The sequence below is a fragment of the Dicentrarchus labrax genome, unplaced genomic scaffold, assembly GCF_905237075.1.
Source record: "Dicentrarchus labrax unplaced genomic scaffold, dlabrax2021, whole genome shotgun sequence".
Classification (NCBI taxonomy): Eukaryota; Metazoa; Chordata; class Actinopteri; family Moronidae; genus Dicentrarchus; species Dicentrarchus labrax.
Window position 1 is genome coordinate 25,175,145 of NW_026136702.1, and position 10,531 is coordinate 25,185,675.

The window sequence follows — 10,531 nt, forward strand, 5'->3', positions numbered from 1 at the left end:
AGCAAAGAGCCGGGCTCCCCCGGAGCTCAGCTCTCCCCGACGGTGCAGAGAGGGCCGCTGTCGACGCAAATGTTAGGGGACATTTTATTTTAGCTGTCTGAAATTGCTTGCAACATTCATATTCTCACATTATAACTTTAACACTCTAAAATATATGGAGGAAGTAAGCAAACACTAATGCAAACATGAGTTGTTGTTTTTTTGGAGTGGCTTATCTTAAAAATCCTTTCTAATTAAAATATTCTACCCTCATTATGAAGCAAAGAGAAATTCCATGAGTTATAAAGTTATAAGATAAGATGTTCCTTTTTTGATCCATAGGGGAAATTCAAATTGGCACAGGGCACAGAGGAATGTAGTGCAGAGTAAAGAAAGAGAATAAAATATGCATGAAAACTGATGTCAGTCAATGATTGTTTGGTGGTTTTAAAATATAAACTTCTCTAAATAAATCTTTGATTTCTCACCTTTTTAAATGTTCTAAAGTGTTTTAAACCTTGTTTTTAAGGGAAGTCCCTATAGACACAATCATTGTTTTCTCAGGCACTGGTCAATTTTGAGATTTTGGCTTCCATTTTGCTTCCAAAACATGGTTTCTTGCAGACTAGTGGAAAGAAAATACCCGAACACATTCACATGTTTAGCTGTAGATTTCTCCTTAAGTTAGAATCAGAATCAGAATCAGAATTGTTTGTTGCCAACTAGGTTTTTACACCTACGAGGAATGTGACTTGTGAAAAAATACAAATATACATATACATATGCAAATCGTTATCATTATATAATGCCTAATTTACATATTTAAACATATTGTTTATATATATGTATTCTATTGTATAATATTTAGGAAACTTTGAATACAAAAAGTAATTGTTTTACTGTAAGTAATCAACTGGGGAAGTTTCATGGTGATATCATCATATAAAAAGAGATAAAAACCTTTGACTCTAACTAACCTTTTGAACTTGGCTTTATCCAGTGGTCAGATTTCTGTTCTGGACTTGTATGCAAATCAGTGCATTTTTAATTAGAGAATGCCTCATTTACATATTTAAACACAACATTTTACCAAACATGTAATACAAAATAATTACTTTAATGTAAGTAATGCTTCATGCATCAATATGAATTAAAGAGAACTGCTTAAATGAAATATGTTTAAACTTTTTAAAGTATTTGTGATTGAAATCAGGGAATATCTGGCTAAGCATTTCATACCAGCTTTTCATATAGATGTACTGAGGTCTGACAACCAGTCCGAAGAACGCTGTATTCTCCACTAGAATTGTATTCAGACCTTCAGTTTAGGAAATAAAAGCAGTTATTTGGGGGAGGGGGTTGTCTTTGGGGGAACATGGACTCACAGTGTGGAAACAGATGCAGAGGCCTGGCAGCAGACAAACAGTTACACACTACACTGCCTCACCCGATACAGGACAAACATCTGCTACAGCTATTTACTACAAGTGCTGCTAATATCGCCGCACTAGAATATTATTGCTAATAATATAATATTAGTATTAATATTGCTAAACCAGGTTGTAAGTGATTACATGCTATTGGGATTAGGTCATTACAAAAAATAAGTAACTATAATCAGACCCGATTACATTTGAAAAAATGTGTAATTAGATTATAGTTACATTATCAAGGATTACTTGAATACATTTCTATTATGTATTTAAAATATGGCAAAAATGCAGAAACTTTTTTCACGATGCTCTACTAACCCTCTGGGCTCTAAAGATCTCGATAGGGGAGTGGGGTCAATCTCATGTTATTCCATTGTGCCCCACAGCCTCTGATTGGTTGACAAGTCAGAAACACAGCCTCTGATTGGTTGACAAGTCAGGAACACTGCCTCTGATTGGTTGACAAGTCAGGAACATAGCCTCTGATTGGTTGAGAGACTCAAGCCAAGACATCACAGGATTGGCAGTTGGCGGCTAACAGCAATGCTAACAACAACAATGGTTTTCAACAGGGAAAAATGGATAAATACTTACAGAAAACATTGGGTGTAATTTGATTTAACCAACTGTAAATGTTCAATATGCAAAATGAATTGTATTTGTGATGAAAATGTTTTGAGATGTATATATATATATAATAAAATCATATTTGTTGAACCCAAATATTTGTGTGTCAATTTATTTAGTATATGATGCAATATTTTCAATGTTTCTGAAAAAAGATTTTTAAGTTTTCTAATTTTTTTGGTGGATTATGTCACTAATTACAAAAAACCAATGTAATTTATATTCAGTAACTCACTACAATTCAAAGTAATCTGACCCAACACTGGGAAAAAACCCTCGTATTACTGGCTAGGTCCTCTGCTCATGGTTTTCCTCTGAAGGTTGAGTTTACAGCTTTATTTTTTACTTCCAAGGTCAAGTGAACTACGAAAATATTATATTACTAAATTGGGAAATAGGAGTAATAATAGGAAATAACTATGAAAGACCTTGTTCACCAAAATAATTAAAACATTATTTCCCACTTACCCCTATGCTATTTTTTACATGGAAACATGAACATCTATAAACTGTGTGAACAGATGATAGATAGATAGATAGATATATAGATAGATAGATAGATAGATCCATTAGTCGCCCCATAGCTAAACATTTAGTAGCAGGCCATAAAAAAGATGGATGAGTGATTATGGGAGTTAAGGGAGGCCATCTGCAGTCACAGCCTTTTGGAGCTCTGACAAAGTCCTCGGACAGTTTTATTTCGTAATTTACTCCTGCTTTGGTCATGCTGTGACATTTGATTATACGCCTTGTCTTGGATCTTTTCGGAGCGGGCCTCCTGCCTGCACCCTCGCCCGTTTCATTCTCCATCAGTGAGCTCAACATCCGCGCTGATGGATGTGATGTCTTCATCTGATACCCGCTCCCAAATGGAGAAACATTCACTTTTCCACGTAGGTTTTAATTTCATCTTTGGGAAGTGTGCTCTATAAAGTGCCGACCCGGGGCCCCTAGCTGCTCTGTTGTAAATATGGACCCCTGTGGCTGCACAGGCCCCCACTGACACTGCAAACATTAAAGAGCTGCACAAATCTATAAAAAGAGATGGGATTAGTTTCCCCATGTTTGTGACTGTCTCTCTTCAACTGTTAACTACAATAATCAGTGCTGGAAACACAGAAGATGTTCCAACGGGAAGAGATTTAGCTGAAGTTAAAACTTCAAACCTCCAAAGTTCTCCATCACCCAGCTTCCTTTTAACAAAAACTTATATGATTCTGTTGATTCTGTTAGGAAAGTAAATAAAAACATAATAATAATAATAGTAATACCTGCAGGAAGGTATTGAAGTGCAACCCCTTCCACAAACTGGACTTGCATATTTAATGGTGAAAAATACTGAAATTACCATTTTATTACACCAAATAAAGAAATATTCCATGTTTTTTATGTGATATATATTCCTTTTTTTTTTTTGCCAAAAAGTCAGACAAAGACAATGTGTTATTGTACAAAGGGGTGTTATACCATACTCTAAATCCTAACAAAATAAGGAAAGAAAAAATAAAGGAATTAATCTAACATAATTAAACGTCTAAAACATTTAGAGTCACGCATTCCCATGAATTAAACCCAACTCAAAAACGAATTGTTGAATTCATAACATTTTGAGTGTGCTTGGATTTGTGCAGTATTTTAAGTATTGGTGCTATAGTTCCAATTGGTTCCATTAACTCATTGTCTTTAAGTTGACTTTATATTATTACAAAAATGTAAGCCCCAAAGCCCCCAGAATAATTGGCTACCAGTTTGATAATCGATTAATTGTAAATTGTTTTTATCATACGTCAGGGGTTTTGAAAGATAATGTAATAATCTACTTTAGTGGAAGAAAACTGAATACATTTAATTTAAGTGATAACATTTGTATAAAGAAGACTCATTTAAGTAGTTTTACTTTATTAGGATAAATTCTGTTCACACATTTCAAATGAGTTTGGAGAAATGCTGCATACGACTGTCATATACTTACTAGTTTTAAGTACAATTGTCTTAATTTACCTTACCAATAAACTAATGGTTTTTAATTCATGCTTAAATTGTTGGAGTTAATATTTTTAAATTGTTTAAGGCAATCAGTTTCCTCAAACAGTTTGATTTGAACCAACCCATCAGGTTTTACAGTGCAGTATAGACAACAATCGCAAAAAAAAAAAAGAATATTGGTATAATGTTAATAATACAAACATACAATGGTGTAAATAATCCAGCGCCTCTTAAATCATGTCAGTTTCTTTCTGTTCTTCCTTTGTGGTTTACACTCAGTGTAATTGTTCTTTTTGTACAGTTAAGGTTACAGTCTGTCTCAGACAAAACACACAATAAAAGTTAAAGATGAATTTGACTTTAAGTCATTTCTTTTTAAAATCTTCTATTTTCTATACATATCATGAATTATTTTGGCCAAGATAGTTTTGTAGTGAAAACCTGATATTGTGAAAAGTGCAAGTGACATTCCTAATGTTTAGGGTTAATTAAGCCTCAGAGACAGAAACAGTTAAAACCCCCAATAACAGAAGTCTACATGGACATATTTGATATTAGAGAGGAGCGGTGCTGACCACACCACTCACAGATACAGAGGCGATCCAACTCGACTATTTTTAACACACATTTACAGCTGGAGTATCTGACACCCCAAACAGAAGTGATGAATCATTTTCTGTAATGGAAAGGTCTGGAAGAATAACTGATGGTATTTATTCACACTTAAAGGTCCAAACAGTCCATTCTTGACCATATAAAATTATATGTATATTCACTTTGAATAGGAAAACCAACATTTTGTTTCCCAAAGATGAAACAGATGAATGACAGCACTGATCTGACGTGTTGTGCTTTGCCTTTCTCTCTGTTTATTTCTGGAAAACGTTTTTTCCCAAAGTGAATTTTATTAAAATAATTCTGATTGACATGAAATCTGTAAACGGTGTTTCCAAGTTGCTCAGAAGTAAACATTTATTTGCCTGTAACTTTCTCTATGAGCGTTCATTTTAAATGCTAGCACAGCTGTATACACAGGGCCGTTGTTATTAACCTGAATTTATGTGGATTTTGCCAGATGACATAATAATTTTGTCACTGCAGTGACTGCTGGTTAACTTGTATTGTTTATGAGACGTGATTATTTCATACTCGAAACAGAAAAATCCGTAAATGAGAAATGAGATATGCTGAATTCTGCATTAAAATCAAAATAACTGCATTTTATCAGCCAGCTGTTTCTCTCACTCCTTACCAGATGTTGGCCATGATCATAGACGTGACGTCACCCATAGGTCTCTGAAGAGCCATAGTGAAGCTCAGTGCTGTCGGCTCTGGCTGCTGCATCTTGGCAGTCCTGACTCCACCGTCTCCCGGTTAATGCAAAAATGGGCAAAAAGGTGGAGCGTGGATGGAGCTGAGGCAGGCTGAATGAATCCCGGTTACTGAAAACAGCCACCTGTGACAGCACCCACCTGTCACTCAAAGCGGCCACTCCCTTAATTGTGCATAACTTTGAGCTTTAATATAATATATAATATAATATATAATATATATAATATAATATAATATAATACAATATAATATATACTTAATATTTAAAGGGATGGGTTATATATAAATTCACCCCCCGTACAGTTGTCATCAACAGGGAAATTAGCTATAAAGACCAAAATATTTTTGAACCAGGCTGTAAACATGTTTATTTCTGCTGTAAAGTTGGGCATTTTATTATGACTCACTGCTGGAGCCAGCCTCAAGTGGCCGTTAGAGGAACTGCAGTTTTTTGCATTTCTGTGTTTTTTTTCAGCCATTTTTTTGCATTTCTGTGTTTTTTTTCAGAGGTTGGCTATGATTAATTTTTGATGATACCACCTGAAGATAAGGAGCAAGGAAGAAGAGATTTTGGCATTTCATATTGTTCAGGTGCTTCACTGTGGGCAGAGGTCGCTATTTAAAGCACCTGAGTGTTAGTCTAACACTAACATAGACTAAAGTTATTTTTTACTAACAAATAGCTTTTTCAAATCAAGATGGACTCCAGCAGGCTGTTGTTTCAGCGACAGTTTGAGCTGTAAGTGCAAATATAACTGTAAATAAATGTTACATGTTCATTCTGTTCAATGTTCTTAGCACCCTCTATGTTGTTTCTATTGATTGTTGAAATCCCATTGACATATATTCCATCCCTCTGGTGGTGAGAGTAGTTACATTAAAAACACTCAAGAATTTGAAGGCCACTTCAGTGTATTATACAGTCAGTGCTCAATACAAAACCCACAATTCAACTAACAATCATATAGTCCGAGAAACTCCAAGAAAGTGAACAAAAATAGTTAGTTTGAGGCATACAACCATTGGTCAGCTAAAATAAATCCAAGTGAGCCTCTTGTGTCTAATAGACAAGCTTAGCGATTCTCTGACAGTTACCTCCCTTAGTTCGGCCAGTGTTCCGTCAGCTCCAGGGAATTGTCAGACTGAGAGCTGGCCAGTTTGATGGTAGAGGATAGGATGGGGTTGGAGAATGATCAGATTCTGCAGTACAGGTGAACTATGAAATATGGATGAATGGATTTTGGGGGTTGGCATGCTAATCAATCACTGGGCCTCTTCCACTGGTGAGCAGATTGGCCTGTTTTGGTTTAAAATAGCAGCATTTGTGGTTGATATAAAACTCATCAGTATTGGTTGCTCCAGTAGAACTGGGGGTGATTGGCTTAATCCGAATTGTGCAAACTAGTTTGGGAACAGCTTCAATGTAACAGATGTTAATTTATATTTAAAGGACCAGTGTGTATGATTAAGTGGCATCTAGTGGTGAAGTTTCAGATTGCAACTAACTGAACACTGCGGTATTTGATGACCTGGGAATCTGCACGGCTGTGAAGTGTGTAGAACAAACTCTAGTGGCCACGAAACTCTATCTAGAGCCAGTGTTTGGTTTGTCTGTTCTGGGCTACTGTAGAAACATGGCTGTTCAACATGGTGGCCTCTGTAGAAGAGAAAATACAACCCAACTATTGCAATGATAATGCAAGAAGAACTACATCAAACTTGATCTGATATTCTGATGACCTCAAATGCTACATTTAGAAACAATAAGTGGTTTTAGAAAGAGGGTTATTTTGTATGATCCAAGGTGCAGTGTGAACAGTTGAATTTTCTGTTTCTGAGTGAGTTTCAGCTGTTCTGATGTCAATGGGGAGCTCCTTCCACCGTTGTGGAGCCAGGACAGCAAACAGTTGTTATTTTGTTGAGCGGTAGCTGGGCCACCCTCATAGTGAGGGAATACAAAAGTGTAGTGGATTGACTAGTGTGTAACGTCTGTCCTGGTATGTCCTAGGTGCAGGATGGGCCTGAGCCATTTGCACCGTGGTAGACAAATGATGATAGAGTTCAGAGGTTAGAGCAGCCCTTTTCCCCAAGACAAGCCAGATCACAGAGCATGATTCATGGTTTTTTCATGGTGCAGACAGCATCATTAACTTAATGCATGCCATATCTGAGCACACACTCACCATGCTGCTTGTAAATCATAGTTCCTGCCTTTGTAAACAGCATTTCTTCTGTCATTCAGGATTGAGATAGTTATTAGGAAGAATGAGATGGTAAATTGCACAGACTGTGGGCGGGCAGGTAACACTGATATAGTTAGCCCAGGGTTGTGGGAGTGAGTGAGTAAGTCCTTTGCATGGGCTGAGGCGTATGACTTGTGAGTAATGTGGTCTGACTTGGGGATAGGAGCTACGACTTGAAGTTGTGGAAGTTTAAGTTGAAAGTAGTATTCTAACAAGCTGCTGTCTGCCTCGACCCGAAGCAAGGCTATTACTCATATGTAGACTACAAAGCACACTGTCCCTCTGACCACCAGGGCGGAACAGGAAGAGAGAGCAACAGCAGACTGATGAGACAGTTTTTAAGAGATCAGCTCAAACGTATACATACTGACAGACTTCATTCTGGAAAATCTGAATTCTAAGTGATATAACACTTTGGTCCTACAGGGGATTATGTGCACATAATGTATGTAGCCACACCAACAGCAGGGTAGGTGTGTCGAGAGGAAAGATTTGACCTGTGATGAATGTCTTCTTGTGCAGAGGCTGCTGCTCGGAGCAGGCAACAGGACAGCTTCACCCCAGAGAGCTCAGAGAGAGGAGCTTCATGTGATCGATGGCACTACTTTCACCAGAGAGTGTAGAGTGCACACAGACAGCACATACAGACAGAAAGGCAGAGGGACAGAAGAGATGAGGACAAATCTTTTGCATTTTGTATACTTCACAAGTTAAAGTTAGTTAGTGTTAGTGATATTATTTTGTTTGCAGTTTTATGGTTTTGTCAAACAGCTCCCCCTAGAGTCGCTGCGGAGTACTTGTATTTAACGTTAACTGTCGTAAATACCACTCACCAGAGCCGTCTCTATATACGTTTCTGCGTCTCTGCACTCACTGCCTGATCCCCTCCCCCCTGTATACCGGTACATGTTCAGTAGGATGGAAGCGTCGGACATTGAACAGGCAAAGATAGACTCTGAAGATGTCTACTGACCAGGTAACGTCTGAGTGAATGCCTGCTAGTGTCTTCCATTGAGGCTGCTTCTTATGTCGTTGATGTATGTGACGTCGCGCCGTAAAGCAATTCGTGATTCTAGCGAGATTTGGCGGGACGCCACCTTTCAGACTTGCATTGCTGGTTCTGCCAGCGGCGTTCCTCTCCTGCTTTTCTATCGGGATGATTCGCTATACTACGAGTTCGTTTACCATCGAAATGACTTTGAAGCTGTTATATTAAGGTAAAAATCTTGCATAGTGTGCCTTTAAATAGGTCTATATTCCAACAGCCATCACTGATACAGAGTGTTCAGTCAGTAACTTGGCTCTCCCAGTCCCTCCTTCCTGCAGTGAACAGAGAAGACATTTCCTGGTATCCCGTTCCCTCTTTATCCAATCAGGAGAGAGAACTCCACAAAGAAGCAGTCCTCAAGGGCAGGCAGCATGGTGAGTGGGGACACTCACTGCACGAACAGACAGGAAGTTAGTATAAATGCCAATTTCAATTTCAGCGCCTTTAAAGAACCAGTGTGTAGGATTGAGTGACATCTAGTGGTGAAGTTTCAGATTGCAACCATTTGAGTACAGCTCAGCCTTCCAAGCATGAAGGAGAAACTATGGTGGCTGTGGAAACATGGCGGTTCAACATGGCGGCCTTCATGGAAGAGGACCCTCTCCCTCTGTAGAAACTGCTCATTGTATTGATATTTAAAGGTCCAGTGTGTAACATTTAGAAGAATCTATTGTCAGAAATTAAATATAATAATATTCATAGGTATGTTTTCATTAGTGTATAATCACCTGAAAAGCTGAAGAATTATGTTTTGTTAGCTTAATGTTATTAATATTAACTTTGAGATAACAACAGTGAAACAGAAACTGCTAACCGCTAGAAGCCAAATCAGCATGTGCCAAAATGTCAACAAATAAGGTAAATTGGTTTTTGTCGTCATTTAAAATTCTTTAAATCACAGACACAACCTGTTTTCCCCTCCGACTTGTAATTTCCTGTTCTTAAAACCTCTCATTCTATCTCTGCTACTCATTTTTCCCTAGACCGTCTACATTCACACATTTTTAATTTAGACTCCGTTTATACCAACTTTTTATAAACCTTATTTGGAGAGTCATATGTTATTGTTTGATTTATTCTGGCACATAGATTAAATATGTTATTTTGTATATATATTGTACTTCTGAATACACATCAGGAGTCACCATCATTATAGAATAAATGTCTGGACTGGAAACTCAAAATGCAAAACAGCACAGGCAGCGAGAGGACTTTGTTGATTTAATATAGATTTAGCTTATAGATGGGTGCAGGTACAGGTAGACAGGCAGGTAGGCTGACAGGCAGGATGAACTGACACAGAAACAAGGTAACACAAAGACTAAATGCACAGGTGAGGGAGAGGATGAAGAGAGACAAAGACAGTGATTTTAAACAAAACACAAGAGGAGGAGAATTACAAAATAAAACAGGAAATAACTAAACCCCAAATCATTACAATGAAGGGAAAATTAAAGGAAAGTTTATAGCCCTTTCATGTTACACATATAAAACAACAGATATATTTGGAATAACTGATTGTATGTAATACATACAGTATACACTATATATATATATATAAAAGGCTGCAGAAAATTAAACAGTTAAGATGATTTCCAGCAGGCCTGGCCATTTCTGGTATTAGTTTAGATATTATTGTAACTTTGCATTATAGTCCTAGTCAGGGTTCCCACTCTTTTCAAAAAATATTTTTCCAGGACCTTTCCAGAATGTTTTTCAGGAGTTTTCTTGACAATATAGGACAGCACTTGCTAACTAACATATCATTTACCGGTAGACCTTGAATTAATACATTTAACCACAGTTTTATTCAATACATACATGACTTTGGCCACAGCCCATAGGTAACTCATAGTTAGAAGTAGAAATAGTTTGTTTTATAT